The sequence below is a fragment of the Podarcis erhardii genome, assembly GCF_964252035.2.
Source record: "Podarcis erhardii genome assembly, chromosome: 2".
NCBI lineage: Eukaryota > Metazoa > Chordata > Lepidosauria > Squamata > Lacertidae > Podarcis > Podarcis erhardii.
The window spans coordinates 95,578,115-95,594,363 of NC_138498.1; the positions used below are offsets into that span (position 1 = coordinate 95,578,115).

A 16,249-nucleotide genomic window follows, 5' to 3' on the forward strand; every position below is an offset into this window, starting at 1 on the left:
TCACCAGGACTGTCCCTTTGTTATTTGCTCTTGCATGGATTTTCAAGTCTATTTGTTCATTTGTTCATTCTTTTGTTTGATATCCACCTGGTCTGAGCCTTTTATTAGGCAGAGTTAGGCGTCTGCCTCAGGCAGGGTGTCAGGAAGGGACAGGAAATGGTTGGTTAATTTATTAAATAAAGAGTTTTGATGGCAGAGAAGTGGAGAGGCATTTGTGGGAATTCCTGCCTCAGGTGGCAAAATACCTTGGCCACCATTGGGTACTAGGCAGATGGTATAATGGCATTCTCTGCTTTGTCACAGGCAGAAAAATGTCCAGCCCAGCCCTGGATACCCCTTCACTAGATAGAAAAACAATTCAAACTATCACTAAAAACAATATGGGGGGGGGCATCAACAGCATTAAGAACCAATCTTTAAAATATTGTGAAAGGCCTAGGTAGATTTTATCTCACCAGAAGGCAATGCAAGCAGACCCTCCAACACTCCCTATTTTCCAGGGGTGTCCCTGATTTAGAGAAGCCATACTGTGTTCTGATTTGATCCCGGAACATCACACTTTTCCTTAGGAGGTCCCTATTTTCATTGGAGAAATGTTGAAGGGTATGGAGTTATCCGACCCTTGAGCCATCTGAAGGCAGCCCTGTATAGTGAAGTTAAAAAATAAATAAATAGTGTTTTATTATGTTTTTATATATGTTGGAAGCTGCCCAGAGTGGCTGGGGCAACCCAGTAAGATGTGTGGGGTATAAATAATAAAATTATCATTATGGAATTGGGACGTCCCTATTTTCATTGGAGAAATGGTGGAGGGTATGTGCCAGCTCTGGGTTTTAAGGGCTACATGGACAAGGTGCTCTCAGTAACTCTTCCTTCTTCTCACAGAATCATAGAATTGGGTGGCATTTTGATCAACTAGCCCAATTCCCTGCTCACTGCATGATCTGCTATAGAAATGGCAGTTAGAGCACCACTGGCAAATTATTGCCCAGCCTCTTCTTAAATACCTCCAGCAAGGGAATGCCCACAACCTCCAATGGCAGTCTTTTCCACTGCCAAACAGCTCATAGAGTTAGGCCATTTTTATTACAGTTTAACCAAAATGCGCTCCCTTTCAATTTTCACCCATTGCTTCTAGTCCTGCATACTATTGGACATCGCAGTGCTTATATAGCACATCAGATGCAGTTATGTATTGAAGTCACTATAGCATACTCTGCATCATGAGAGAATGGCAGCCATTTTGGTGGCCGTGATCTCACACAATTTTGCAGCACCAAAGCACTCTTTGTGCACCCCAAAGTGCTTTTGTGAGGGAAACCATGGCACAAAATCACACAAGATCACCACAACCAAAATGGCTGCCTTGCCAAAACAGGAAGGTGTCCAAGATTCTGGCTTCAAGGCGTTGGAGGGTATGCTATAGACAAATTAAGTCCATTAGAATTATGACAACGCTTCTAGTCATATAGCTTATCCGAGATGATCGGGGATCGCTTTATGAAGCTAACTGTTTATCAGTCCTCGCCCAAAAATCACTAAAGCTGCTAGAAATAGGTAAGACACTTCAAATTCTGATGACTTTTTAAGAAAGCTAATGCTTAGCACTAACATTTTTGTGTGATTCTCACAAGCACCCATAATTGAATAGTGACCAATTTGCAACTGCCATACAGCCATGCTAGCTACCCCCTCACAAACACACACTAGTTTGCACAGTTAGTTATCTGCATAACCAGTTTGACTGGAGCTAGTGTAGTTGAAGCGCTAAAGGGGAAATCCTTTCCACTGCTGTACATAAGGTCTAAGCCACCTGACCATATCTGGAGACAAGAGAGCTCTGCTGAGGTAGTGCAACTATAGCTGAAATTATAACTGGTGTAATTTGTAGTCAGCAAGCATGATATTTTTCCACTTTATTTCCCTGGAGAATCTTCACTGCATGCAGAAAGATGAAGATGGCTGAATTTCACCTAGTCATGCAGTCAGATGAGAAGAAAAATGCAGAAATGGTGGTGCTTTGACACCCAGGAGCATTATTTAAATATCTATTGCACCTAACATGGTTGCACCATAAAAGATGCATCCCTTTTGAAGTGATCTCATGAAGAACCAGGTAATCAATACAAAAAGTAAAGGTAGCTGTGTTGGCCCATAAGTATATATAGGAAAGTATATATAGGACAATATCTTTATTAGGCCAAGCAAAATATCATAAAATAGTGTGCAAGGTTGTTGGGTTTTTTTAAAAAAAAATGTGCAAACCTTCTACCAGTTTAACAAAGGGCATGTCCCTTGTACAATGGAACCAGTTTTCAAGGTTATTCCACAAAAAGAGAATCCATAGATTTCTTCATCAGTACAGCACCGCGTGATTCTTTTGATTTCAAACACAATCAGCCAACTACCACCACATGATGTGTGACCCGTGGCTAATTCGTTGTTGAGACAGTGTACACAAGGCCAAAGGCACAAGCTAGCCTAATATTTCTTTCAGGTCATGCTATTAACGTTGAATCCTGAGTAATGTTCAGTTCGAGATTTGTGTTGCTAATCCATTCAGCACTCTGGGAGGTGCTTCGTCTCCTGGGGAGCATTGTCCACCAAGATGAATTGTGAGAACCTCTGGAAAGCTATTGAAGCGGGTGGTGGGAGGTCTTGACACCATCTGTTCCCAGTCCCCGAGGAAGACCTGCGACGGAGCTAAGTCTGAACTGACCTTTCCTTCAGGCACATATATGCTACACATTTGACTAGTCCTTGCTAAATGAGAGGAAAGGTGGGAAATAATAGGGGTATTCCCTAGGGTAATTTCAAAGGATCTATTTGCACATAAGAAAGGCTTGAAAACAATGAAATGTATTTCCAAGATGGGGATATATACATATATGGTATATATATAATGTTTTGCATATATCTTCCATATACAACCTTCATATATGCCCTGCCTCTGTCGCCAGTGTCACCTATCGTATTTTATCCTTTTCACTTTTAATTCCCACATTGATGCTTTTGGGTTGGGAACATGATGCATTTTGTAGACAGTTGAAAAGAAGTACTGCTGATTGTGTTGTATATACTAATCTAATTTCTCTGCAAAACAGATTTATGTACTTTTTGGTGTTATATTCTGATTTTTATTCCATGAACCGCCATGAGACCTGTGTGTATAGGGTGGTATATTAATTAATTAATTAATTAATCTTAAAATAAAAGAGAGATGTGTGCGTGTTTGAAGCAACTGTATTCAAAGTTATTGTATGCATCTCTCTCTGTGTATCTCTATATGTGTGCCTAGATCTCACACACAAACACGGAGCAAAGTAATTTTTTGAGTGTGGATACTGAAGTAGCCAGCTGATGTACAAACCATGCATAATAGTTTCAGTGGGTTCAAAAAGGGAGGTAAAAAAACTGGAAGTTGGACCCCACAACAGTCCAGTGCTCAGTGGTCATGGAATTCTGGATAAGGAGTAGAACACTGGGAGTGCAGAAAACAGGATGGAATGGAGTATTCTGGAAGGGAACGTGGCTGGCTGGCTGCGGTTGTGAACAGGAACACTCCACAGCGGAACGTCACGCTGCAGATCCAACTTGCACACATCAAAAACAGGAAGGGGACGCTATCTGAGCAAGCATGGTTGATTTGAACTAACAGTTTGCAATCAGAATGTCAGATAGAACAGGAAATGAGGAGTACTTAAATTTGAAAGTGTCAGAACTCAAGTCTGCTTGGAAAAGCCCCTTTCCTTTGCTCTCTTTGGAGACTTTTCAGTATGCTGGAAGGGCAAGGAAGACACAGTGCATGACTCAACAGTATCCTCCTGTCTAAGCAGTAGACAAAAATAATCCCTTGCTGACACGTGGTTCTGATTTCAGAGCCAAGTGCTGCTTTCTGGAGCTCAGCCCCCTCTGAAATGAGGCCAAAGGGATGGTTCTCACTGTCAAAGCATCCTGACTGTTTGAGTTGCAAATGACAAACATTATTTCTGACGAGGTACTCCAAGGTACATCGAAAACACGCCAGAATGTAAGAATGCCAAGCTTCAGCCGTCAAGGACACTTGCCCTTGTAGGCCCGCTTTTGTGAAAATCCCATTTCCAGAGATGAGAGGGCCTTTGGATCTGTCTAGAGCCCTTCTCCCTTCATGCATTATTAATTAATTTATTATTACAGTTATTATGATCTTTATGAAGTGTACCGAAGCCCTATTTATCCAAGATCAGCTAATTTTTAATGAGCCAATTCTACTGCCAAGGCCACTTCTTTAACCAAACGGCATGGCTTTCCTTAAGGAAGGAGACAAAGGCCATTTGGACGCCTCACGTCAATTGCTACTCCAGCATGAAATATGATCCAAGTTTTAAAGCACAGAATTGGACGCCGCAGCTTAGAAAGCACCAGCTGCAAATATTTACTGAAAGGTACCTTTCAAAAAAGAAAAAAAAAATGATCAAGATATTTTAAGTACAAGGGAAGATTCCTGGAAGCCCCTTTCAGAACAAACAGCAATTTAGATACAATCGCTAAACTAGCCTGAGCAGAAAAAGAAGCTTTACATACAAAAGAGTGTGCATTTAACTATGCGCTCTGTGGTTTTATAGCATGTATTTATATGCATGGAATGGGGAACCTCCCTGCAAATGACTGGAGCAAGGGTTCATGCTCTGGTCAGGCAGAGCACGGGTCATTTGAAAAGGTCTGTGCAATTGGAAACTGTTTAAACACTGCGGGGAATTAGCATGTAAAAGGAAGAGAAAAAGAGAGAGAGAAAAAGCTGAGACAGGATGGGGGAACAAAGTGTTCTCTAAACTTGCCTTTGAGTGACTGAAGAAACTGGGTTGAACAGGACAGTACACACACACCAAATGTAGGAGTAATCCTTTCTCTCTCTCTTTTTGGTAGTTGAAATTCAGGACCTCTTATTGCTAGTAGCGTTCTGTGACTGCTTTCTCCCACCAAGTGGTGATGGACAAACAGATCTGTTTCAAGTCCATGTCACTTTTGCATATGTTCATCTATAAATCTATTCCATCTCATTTCTGTATTAATTTACCTTAGAAAATGAACAAAATATGTGTTTCCAAGAACGTATCTGTCAGGGTTTCTGGGAGAAGTGAGGAGATGGCAGAGGAGACGGAAAGCGAGTGGGAGGAGGGAGAGAGAGACGAGGAAGAAGATGACGGAATTCGAAGGGAATCTATGAGCCTAAGCAGTGAGTCAGAGGATTCCCAAAAGGGAGCTAGCATGATCAGACGAAAAGCAGGAGAAGAGAGAAGCTGTGAAAAGTCAGGAAAGGAGGGGAGAAAGCCCAGTGAAGCACAGACGCTGTCAGAGGGGTCTCAGCCGGAACGGAGTAAAGGGGGTGGAGTTGTCAGCCTCTCGGAGGGAGGAGGAACAGGAGAAAACAGAGAGAGGGGGTTGGAGCAAGGTGTTCAGCCGGAAAGGGTAGAGAGTGGAACAGGGGGCAGTATAGAGGACGAAGGAAAGGTCAAAAGCAACGTACGCGCGCCAAGTTCAAACATAGAGGCGCGCGGAAGTGGGGAAAGCTCAGAGGAGGAGCCCGGCCCCAAAGCCAGAAGGAGGGGGCAGGAGGCGGCAGAGGATTCAGCCTCAGGCGAATCCCGGAAAGAGAGAACCCAGGGGGGCAGAAAGACCCTGCGGAAAAGAAAGGAGAGGAAGAGGTGGTCTAGAGCCAGGCTATTAAGTTGGTGTGGAGGAGGGGAGGAGTCAGAGGGGGACTTCGGCGGTCTAACGTGACAGACGTACAGCCACAATGCTGAACTGTGAAAGAAGCAATTATCTTCAATAAACTTTTCCTGTAAGTAAACTATAACGGAGTAAGGTCTCTCGTGAGCTGGGACCCACCTGGGTGGCTGTGACAGAAAGTCCCCCTCTCTCTGAAAGCAAAAAATTTTTTTTGCGAAGCTCACGAACGGGGCAGCCATGAGTGCTGAGGAACAGCTGGCTGCACTCCGGGATCAGATTACCACTCTCACAACGGCAGTCATTGCTTCGCAGAAGAAGAATGCTGACTTGGAGAAAGCGTGCCAGGATTTGCAAGCAAGGTGGGAAAATGCGGACAAGGCGGGGACCCCGGGCTCCAGAGCGGAGGGCATTGCGCTTGGAAGGAGGGGGGGTGCCCTAGTTTCGCATTTTAATGGCAACTTGCAAGACTATCCCAACTTCAGGGCAGATGTCGTGTATGCACTGCATTTACTCCGTCATGATTTTAGAGATGAGGAGGAGAGCGTGGGATTTATTGTTTCGCACCTGCATGGGGAGGCCAGGGCTTGGCTACGCAATCTGTGGCGCGAAGATGGACCAGCCCGTCGCAATGCAGATGCGTTTATCAAGGCAATGGATGCTTGTTTTCAATCCTCTGTGGATAAGGACATTGCGCGCCGGCAGATGCACGGGCTGAGGCAGGGGAGAGCCACTGTACGCCAATATCATTCTAAATTTTTTGCATTGCTCACCGCCTTAGATTGGCCGAAGGACAGTCTACCGGTCAGGGATCTTTTTTGGGAGGGATTGAGCCCCTCCGTCAAGGATGAGATCGCAAGGGGGGACAGACCCCAGACCCTGGAAGACGTGGTGCAACGGGCTTTGGCTATAGGAATTCGACATGAGGGACGTCCGTGGCACGAGGAGGGGGGGCCCCAAGCGCGCGCGCAAGCAAAAGCTCTCCCTTTTGTGCACAGGGATTTCAGCCGTGCGCACCCCTCACCAATGGGGAAGGAAGGCGAGGAGCCAATGGAGATTGGTGGTGCTAGGGCTCAAAAGCCATCCCAGAGCCCCATCCCTGCTGCAGCCAAAGCGAAGCCTCCTAGAGGGACCAGGAAGTGTTACATCTGCGACAGTGCACACCATATGGCGAAAGAGTGCCCCCAGAGGCTCCAGAAGCACACTGCAGCACTAGCAACTGTGACAGCAGAGGTGCAATCAGAGGAGCAGCTTCAGGGAAACTGCAGTGCCTGGCTGGAAGCAGAGCTACTGGGGCTCAGCCAGGCGGATCTGTAGAGAAGTCCCCAGCATCCTTGCAGTGCATGGACCCTTTACCTCCCAAACCAGCAGTTTTACTCACAGCAACACTCCAGCTGCCTGATGGGCGACTTCTCGAGGTTCCAACAACCATCGATTCGGGAAGCAACGCCGATTTCGTGGGATTACAGTTCGTCAAGCAGCATAACATAGCGCTCCTGCCTGCAACGACGCCTCTGAACGTGGTCACGGTAGACGGCAGGAAGTTGCTGGGGGGGCAAGTGGTGCAGCAAACCCCTCCCATGATGATGCAAATTGGAGACCATCGAGAGCTTATTAGTTTCAATGTCACCCACTTATCGGACACGCCCATCGTGTTGGGCATGAGTTGGCTGGACAGGCACAGTCCCGCGGTTGCTTGGTACCAGAGGCAGATCACCTTTTGTTCATCGTATTGCGCCCAGAATTGCATCCAAACCGATCAAGGAGGAGAAGCCGAACAGCAGCTGCATCTGAGTATGGTGCAAGCGGTTCCTCACAAGTACGCGGAGTTCTTGGAGGTTTTCTGCGAAAAGGAAGCTGACAAATTGCCGCCTCACAGACCTTACGACTGCGCGATTGACTTAGTGCCAGGCGCGCAGTTGCCAACTGCCAAGCTGTACTCCATGTCGGAAGACGAGCTGCAAGAGCTTCGGGAGTTCATAGAACACAACCTCAAGCGCGGATTCATCCAGGAATCTAAAGCAGCGGGAGGCAGTCCTGTTTTCTTTGTGAAAAAGAAAGACACGCCCCAGAAGAGGCTCATTGTAGACTACCGGTTCATAAACAGACTAACTAAGCCCAAGGCCTTCCCCATGCCCAAAATTGACGACCTTTTGGCTACAGTCAGGAGGGGGAAGATTTTTACCAAGCTGGATTTACGTGGAGCTTACAACCTCATCCGCATCAGGAAGGGCGACGAGTGGAAGACGGCCATGTTCACTCCTTTGGGCACGTACGAATACAGAGTTATGCCCTTCGGTCTACAAAATGGCAGCCATGTTTTCCAAGCATTCATGCATCACGTCCTGGCAGGTCTCCTCTACAAGAAGTGTGTCTGTTTTCTCGACGATATCCTGATTTTCTCGGAATCGCCAGAGGATCACGATAAGGACGTGAAGGAAGTTCTGCAGAGGCTGAAGGAACACAGGCTGTACGCCAAGTTGGAGAAGTGCCAGTTTGATGTGAGAGAGGTAGATTTCCTTGGCTACAAGCTGTCCGACGAGGGACTGGCCATGGACAAGACTAAAGTCCAAGCGCTGTTGGACTGGAAGAGCCCTCGAAATCGGAAGGAGGTCCAGAGGTTCATCGGCTTTGCCAATTTTTATCGCAAGTTTATTAAAGGTTTTGCAAACGCGACGGCGGCAATCACTGACACCCTCAGTTCCAAGAAGAAGAAGTTCGTCTGGACCGAACAAGCAGAGCGATCCTTTCGGAAGCTTAAAAGCCTTTTCGCCTCCGAGGAGCAGCTGCTGCACGTGAATCCTGGCAGGCCCATGCGGGTAGAGACAGATGCATCAGACAGAGCAGTTGGGGCCGTCCTCTTGCAAGAGGATTCGCAAGGCAACTGGAGACCGGGTGCATTCTACTCCCGGAAGCTCAGCAAGACGGAGCGCAACTACACCATATGGGACAGGGAGTTGTTGGCCATTCATGCAGCTTTCAAAGCGTGGCGACACTTCTTGATAGGAGCCAAGCACACGGTGCAGGTCCGCACGGATCACAAGAACTTGGAGTATTGGCGGACGGCTAAATTGCAAACCCAACGACACATGCGCTGGGCGGAATTCTTTGCGGATTTCGATTTCAAAATAGAATACATCCCTGGAGACTCCAATGTTATAGCAGACGCGCTGTCCCGAAAGCCTCAATACCTGGAGGAAGTAGCTCCAATCGCAGCAAAGTACATTTTCGCACCGCAGGCGTGGACGTGCGCTACCATCGCAGTCGACCTGGACGCGGTGCGACGCGCGCTGCAAGAGGATCAGTTTGCACAATCCAAGATGGAGGAGCTCCGCAGAGGGTCGCCTGACAACAATGAGTTTCAGTTGCAGGATGGACTTTTGACTCGCAAGGGCGCCCTTTACGTGCCCACCGACGAGCTTCGCGCCACGGTTTTGCAACAATTGCACGATGCCCCGAGTGCGGGCCATTTCGGCAAAGAGAAGACGATGGAGTTGGTGGCAAGGGACTTTTGGTGGCCCCAGATGAGAGGAGAGGTGGCGGACTACGTAGCCAGGTGCGATATCTGCCAGAGGTCCAAACCAGTGCATCAGAAGCAGGCGGGATTGTTAGAACCGCTGGAGACACCGCAGCAACCGTGGGAGAGGGTAGCGTTGGACTTTGTTACAGACCTGCCCAGCTCCAGAGGTAAGACGGCGGTGTTAGTGGTTGTGGACTTGTTCACCAAGATGGCGCACTTCATTCCTTGTGCCAAGGTGGCGACGGCAGAACAGACCGCAAAGCTCTTCATCGATCACGTCTTCAGAGTGCATGGACTACCGCAGTCCGTCTTGTCCGACAGGGGGCGCCAATTTGTTTCCACTTTCTGGCGGAAGCTTCTGGGCATCTTGCACGTCAAGATCAACCTGACGTCGGCGAGGCATCCACAGACCAACGGTCAAGCGGAGAGGGTCAACGCGATCATGCAGCAGTACCTACGGTGTTACGCCAACCAGCGACCCGCGGCGTGGGTGGACTACCTGCCGATGGCTGAGTTCGCCTACAACAACACGAAGCACGCATCCACCGGGGTGACGCCTTTCTTCGCGAACTATGGACGTCATCCCAGAACCTTCCCGAGCTTTACAGCACCTGAAGGGGGGGGACCTCAAAATGCCGACCAGTTTGCAGCAGAGTTGCAAGAGGTGCACGAGGAGCTGCGGAGACATTTGGAGCTGGCAAAGCAGGCGTATAAGGTGCAAGCCGATAAACACAGAAGGGCGGGGGAAGACATTCAGGTTGGGGACTGGGTATGGTTAGCAGCCCACGCGATGCCGGCCAGGTCGTTGGCCAAAAAGAAGTTAGAACACAGGCAGCTAGGACCATATCAAGTTGAGGCTAAGATCAATCCGGTGGCTTTTCGCCTAGCCCTTCCGGAGGGCTCCAGGGTGCACCCGGTCTTTCATAGGTCGGTGCTCACTCCCTACAAAGCCCCACACAGGTTTCAAGAGTCAGGAGCACCTCCAGAGCCACGTAGAAGGGCGCCTGAGGGAGGGGAGTCGCCAAGACCAGAACCTCTTAATGAGGTCACAGAGATACTGGATTCACGATGGGGGGAGGAGGGAGTTGAATATTTTCTCGCCAGGGAAGGCACTCCAGTCTCTGCAAATAGCTGGGTGCCGGGTTACGCTTTGGACGAACCCCTGTTGAAGGAGGAGTTTCATGCAATTTTTCCGCACAAACCCATGCCCGAGGAGTATTTTGATGATTGGCTTTTCACGCCCACTTTGTCGGGCAGCACGTTCGGGGGTTTCTCCTCGCCCGAGGGCTCTACGCCCAAAACAAGCCCGACCAGGGATCCCCGCCTGGGGGGGGGAGAGACAAACCCTTATTGGTGGGTGGATCAGCCAAGGGAGGTATGGAGTCAGAGGTGGATGATAGGTCCTTGGCAGGCAGCGCCAGGAGAAGCAGTGAGGGAGGAAGAGACTGTGATGCCTTCAGGGGGGGAACCCGAGTTCGAACACGCGTATACGGAGCTGCCAGAGGAGAAGATTGACGTGGACACCCGGTATCCTGAACCGACCCAGGAAGAACCACATTTCCCTCAACCTGCACCCAGCGACCGGGAGGGGGGAAGGGGGGGCTTCGAGGGGGGGATGGATGTCAGGGTTTCTGGGAGAAGTGAGGAGATGGCAGAGGAGACGGAAAGCGAGTGGGAGGAGGGAGAGAGAGACGAGGAAGAAGATGACGGAATTCGAAGGGAATCTATGAGCCTAAGCAGTGAGTCAGAGGATTCCCAAAAGGGAGCTAGCATGATCAGACGAAAAGCAGGAGAAGAGAGAAGCTGTGAAAAGTCAGGAAAGGAGGGGAGAAAGCCCAGTGAAGCACAGACGCTGTCAGAGGGGTCTCAGCCGGAACGGAGTAAAGGGGGTGGAGTTGTCAGCCTCTCGGAGGGAGGAGGAACAGGAGAAAACAGAGAGAGGGGGTTGGAGCAAGGTGTTCAGCCGGAAAGGGTAGAGAGTGGAACAGGGGGCAGTATAGAGGACGAAGGAAAGGTCAAAAGCAACGTACGCGCGCCAAGTTCAAACATAGAGGCGCGCGGAAGTGGGGAAAGCTCAGAGGAGGAGCCCGGCCCCAAAGCCAGAAGGAGGGGGCAGGAGGCGGCAGAGGATTCAGCCTCAGGCGAATCCCGGAAAGAGAGAACCCAGGGGGGCAGAAAGACCCTGCGGAAAAGAAAGGAGAGGAAGAGGTGGTCTAGAGCCAGGCTATTAAGTTGGTGTGGAGGAGGGGAGGAGTCAGAGGGGGACTTCGGCGGTCTAACGTGACAGACGTACAGCCACAATGCTGAACTGTGAAAGAAGCAATTATCTTCAATAAACTTTTCCTGTAAGTAAACTATAACGGAGTAAGGTCTCTCGTGAGCTGGGACCCACCTGGGTGGCTGTGACAGTATCTAAATGTACTTTTTCTGAAAGTATGTATTTCTTATATGCATTTTTGTAGATTTATTTGAGCCCAGATCTACATCCCAAACTTTAAAGATGTGCAAAATCTGAAGGACAGCTGCACCTTGTTGCGTACAGAAGTGTGGATCCGGTTACTTCATGTTGGCGTTCATTGTGTGTTGGATCAGACCAAACGTTCATCTAGTCTAGCATCCTGTTTCCAGTTGTTTCCAGCAAAATAGTCTCTGGGAAGCCTACAAGTCAGGCATGAAAACAACAGCCACCTCCCATTGTTTGTCCCCCAGCAACCAGGATTCAGAGTATCTGAACATGGAAATTCCATTGCGCTATCACTGGTAATGGCTGATGATGAATCTATCCTTCATGTGGTTGCCTAATCCTCTTTTAATAGCCATCTTGGACAATGGCGATCACCACATCAAGTTGAAAGATAACTCCACAGGCAAATAAAACAGTTTTGTCTGCCAATTGATTTTGAGTGACCCAATGTTCTGGTATTCTGGGAGACAGATAAACATTTCTGCCTATCCGCTTTCTCTGTCATAACATTTCTGGATTGTTATCAAAGGCTACAAATTTTCCAAACTACTACTACTACTACTATTACCATTAACATTATTATCATGCTGCCCTTCATCCAAGGATCACGGAACCATTTACAATATAAGAGGCCCAAACAACCATAAGAGGCCTCATTGAGGCCAGGGACATCGCTGCTGCTGCATCGTGAGTGTTTGGAGAAGGCCTCTCCCTCCTCAGGCTAACTCCATCTGGCCTAGGGGGCGGGGCCCAGGCTCACCTCCGTGATAGTTTTAAGGACACTGGTGCTGCTGCAGCAAATGCTAAAGATGTTTTATATATTTTAAGGTGTTTTAAACATGTTTTTATTGCTTATTTTGTTGTACCACCGTGAATGGTGGTTTTTATCTATGTATTTTTGTTTTGTTCCGTCTTGTTTTGTTTTGGGGTTAGATATTGAGTGGGGTGGGGATTGGTTTTTGTTTGGGCTTGTTTTGTTTTTCTATTTTGTAAATGGAGGTTAGTATGAGGCTTGGGCTTGCTACCGTGGAGGGGCGAGGGAGGTATGGCGGTGGAGGCAGATGTTATAGGCGAAGGGGATCGAGATACGGATATGCTCGTACCCCTTCCAATCTGCGCCCCATCCCGAGAGATGAGGTTAGGGTGAGCAAGGATTACTCACCTCCTTCACTGGTGTTGTGCAATGCCAGGTCTATAGGCAACAAAACCGCCACCCTGCGAGATTTCTTTACCTCACAGGGGGTCGACCTGGCTTGTGTGACGGAGACCTGGGTGCGCGAAGGGGAAACCCCGGCGCCCCCGGGTTTCTCCGTCCTCCACCAGTCACGGACTGTGGGCCCGGGGGGAGGGGTGGCATTATTAATCCGGGAAGATTGTTCTTTCAAGGCTCTACCATCGCCATCGATCCCCGGCATTGAATGTGTTGGCCTAGTGTGGGGCTCCGAGGATAGCTTGGCTGTCTGGCTGGTGTACCGGCCACCTAGCGCACCAGCAGCCACCCTGTCAGGCCTGCTGGAGGCAGTGGCCGGCTGGGCCTTGGAGTTCCCTAACCTATTGGTATTGGGAGACTTCAACTTCCATGCTGATGCCACTCCCTCCTCACAGGCTCTGGACCTGGTGTCTTCCATGGCGACTCTAGGGCTCTCCCAGTTTGTTTCGGGCCCCACACATCAAGCAGGCCACACGCTGGATTTGATCTTTGGTGCCGGTATAGATGTGATCATGTCTCCTTCGATGAAGGTGCCATGGTCTGATCACTACGCTCTGAAGCCAGGATTGACTTTCCACCCCCACCCTGCTTAGGTGGCGAGCCGATTTGGGCTCGCCCGCAGAGGCTGATGGACCCTGATAGATTCCGTCAAGCCTTGCGGGACCTTGCTCCCCCTGGCGACTCATTGACTGAGCTTGTTGAGGGCTGGAATACCCAGCTCCTGGCAGCCATCAATGAGATCGCACCTAAGCGCCCTCTGCGACCCCGCACAAACCGGGCTCCCTGGTTTACCGAGGAGCTTCGGAAAATGAAGCGGGACCTCAGACGGCTAGAGCGAGTATGGCGGGGTGCCCGTGACGGAGCCTCAAGAACATCTTATAGGGTTTTTATGAAAACCTATGAGATGGCAGTGAAGGCCGCTAAGAAGTCTTACTTCTCGGCCTCCATTGCATCCGCTAGCTCTCACCTGGCACAATTATTTAGTATAATTCGATCTTTAACGTCCCTTGAAGGACAGCCAAATTTAAATAACAATCTGACACACAGCTGTGAGGCATTTGCGAGCTTTTTTGCGGAGAAGGTCCTGTTGCTCCGCCATGACCTCCCTGCCAATTTGGATACAATAAAGGAACTGGAGGCCCCTCGACTGTCCTCGGGTCCAGTATTGGACCATTTTGACCGGATATCTCCAGCCGATGTGGACAGACTCCTCCGAGCTGGAAAGCCCACCACCTGTCCTCTTGACCCGTGCCCGTCATGGCTGATTAGAGCGTGTCCAGACGAGGTGCGGGCCCCCCTGGGGGATATCATCAATTTGTCCCTTGGCACCGGGATATTCCCAGGGGAACTGAAGGAGGCAGTGGTGGGTCCGCTCTTAAAGAAAACATCATTAGATCCCTTAGATCTATCCAATTACCGCCCGGTCTCGAATCTTCCATTCCTGGGTAAGGTGATTGAGAGAGCGGTTGCTGAACAGCTTGGTAGGTTTCTGGATGAAACATCTGCTCTGGATCCATTCCAGTCCGGCTTCCGCGCTGGTCATGGGACCGAGACGGCTCTGGTCGCCCTAACAGATGATCTCCGCAGGCAGCTGGATCGAGGCGGGTCGGGGCTGCTGATTCTTCTAGATCTGTCAGCAGCCTTTGACATGGTCGATCACGATCTCCTGGACCACCGCCTTGCCGACGTGGGGATCCAGGGCATAGTCCTTCAATGGCTGCGCTCGTTTCTCTCTGGTCGGGGACAGAGGGTGGCGCTCGGGGGGAATTGTCATCGCGCCACTCCTTGGTGTGTGGAGTGCCTCAGGGTGCGATTCTCTCCCCAATGCTTTTTAACATCTTTATGCGCCCCCTTGCCCAGCTTGTCCGGAGTTTTGGGCTGGGTTGCCATCAGTATGCTGATGACACCCAACTCTATCTGTTGATGGATGGCCATCCTGACTCGGCCCCAGACACACTGGCGAGATGTCTGGAAGCTGTGGCTGGATGGTTACGTGGGAGCCGGTTGAAGTTAAATCCTTCGAAGACAGAGGTCCTCTGGCTGGGGCGGGACGATATGGGATTGAGGGGGCAACTCCCATCTCTTGCGGGGGTGCAATTAGTGCCAGCACCGTCCGTTAAGAGTTTGGGTGTAATCTTCGATACCTCCCTCTCTATGGAGGCGCAGATTACAGCTATAACAAAGGCGGCATTTTTTCATCTCCGCCAAGCTAAGCAGTTGGCCCCTTATCTCTCTCGCCCTGACCTAGCCACTGTGATCCATGCGACGGTCACCTCCAGACTGGATTATTGTAACTCGCTCTACGTGGGGCTGCCCTTGAGACTGACCCAGAAACTCCAGCGGGTGCAGAATGCCGCGGCGAGACTCCTTATGGGGTCTTCGCTGCGAGATCACATTCATCCGGTACTATACCAGCTGCACTGGCTCCCGGTGGAGTACAGGATCAGGTTTAAGGTGCTGGTTTTAACCTTTAAAGCCCTATACGGCCTAGGACCCTCGTACCTACGGGACCTGACATCCTTCCGCAGGGCCTGCAAGACAGAGTTGTTCCACCAGGCCTTTGGTCAGGGCGCAGCCTGACTCCCTCCTCTGGCAACCTACACAGAATCTTGCTTAATCGGTTGCCATTAATTTGATTTTAATTAATTTTTATAATGAAATATTTTTAGAATGTGTGATTATTTGATTGTTTGGTTATTTGATTATTGTTAGCCGCCCTGAGCCCGGCTTCGGCTGGGGAGGGCGGGATATAAATAAAATTTTTTATTATTATTATTATTATTATTTATTATTAAAACAATACAGTGGAGCCTCGCAAGACGAAATTAATCCGTTCCGTGAGGCTCTTCGTATAGCGGTTTTTTCGTCTTGCGAAGCAAGCCCATTGACAGCTTAGCGGATTAGCGCTATTAGCGGTTTAGCGGCTTTTAGCGATTAGCTGTTAAGCGGCTTATCAGCGGATCAGCTGATAAGCGGCTTAGGGCTTAGGAAAAGGGGGGGAGGGAAAAACCCCCGCAGGAACTCGCAAGACATTTTCGTCTTGTGAAGCAAACCCATAGGGAAATTCGTTTTGCGAAGCGCCTCCAAAACCGAAAACCCTTTCGTCTAGCCGGTTTTCCGTCTTGCGAGGCGTTCGTCTTGCGGGGCACCACTGTACCCCCATGTTTGGCCCCCAGTTTAAAAGGCCATAGATTGTTTAATTAGCCAAAGTAGAAGAGGAATCTCTTTGCCTGACACCTAAGGATATGTAAGGAAGGTGCCAGGTAAGCCTTCATAAGGAGGTCATTCCACTAGCAGGGAGGGCCTTTCTGGACCTGTCTTGGAGGAGGCACGTGAAGAAGGGCCAGGG

At 49.5% G+C, this 16,249-nt stretch overlaps 1 protein-coding gene and 1 long non-coding RNA gene across 7 annotated transcripts in view; both read right to left on the reverse strand.

The window, feature by feature from the left end:
• Positions 1 to 16,249, reverse strand: part of LOC309337417 — a 345,606-nt gene that overhangs the window by 138,172 nt on the left and 191,185 nt on the right. The gene's annotated exons all lie outside the window — the stretch shown is intronic.
• CHL1 (cell adhesion molecule L1 like) overlaps positions 1 to 16,249 on the reverse strand; it is a 206,095-nt gene that overhangs the window by 138,172 nt on the left and 51,674 nt on the right. The gene's annotated exons all lie outside the window — the stretch shown is intronic.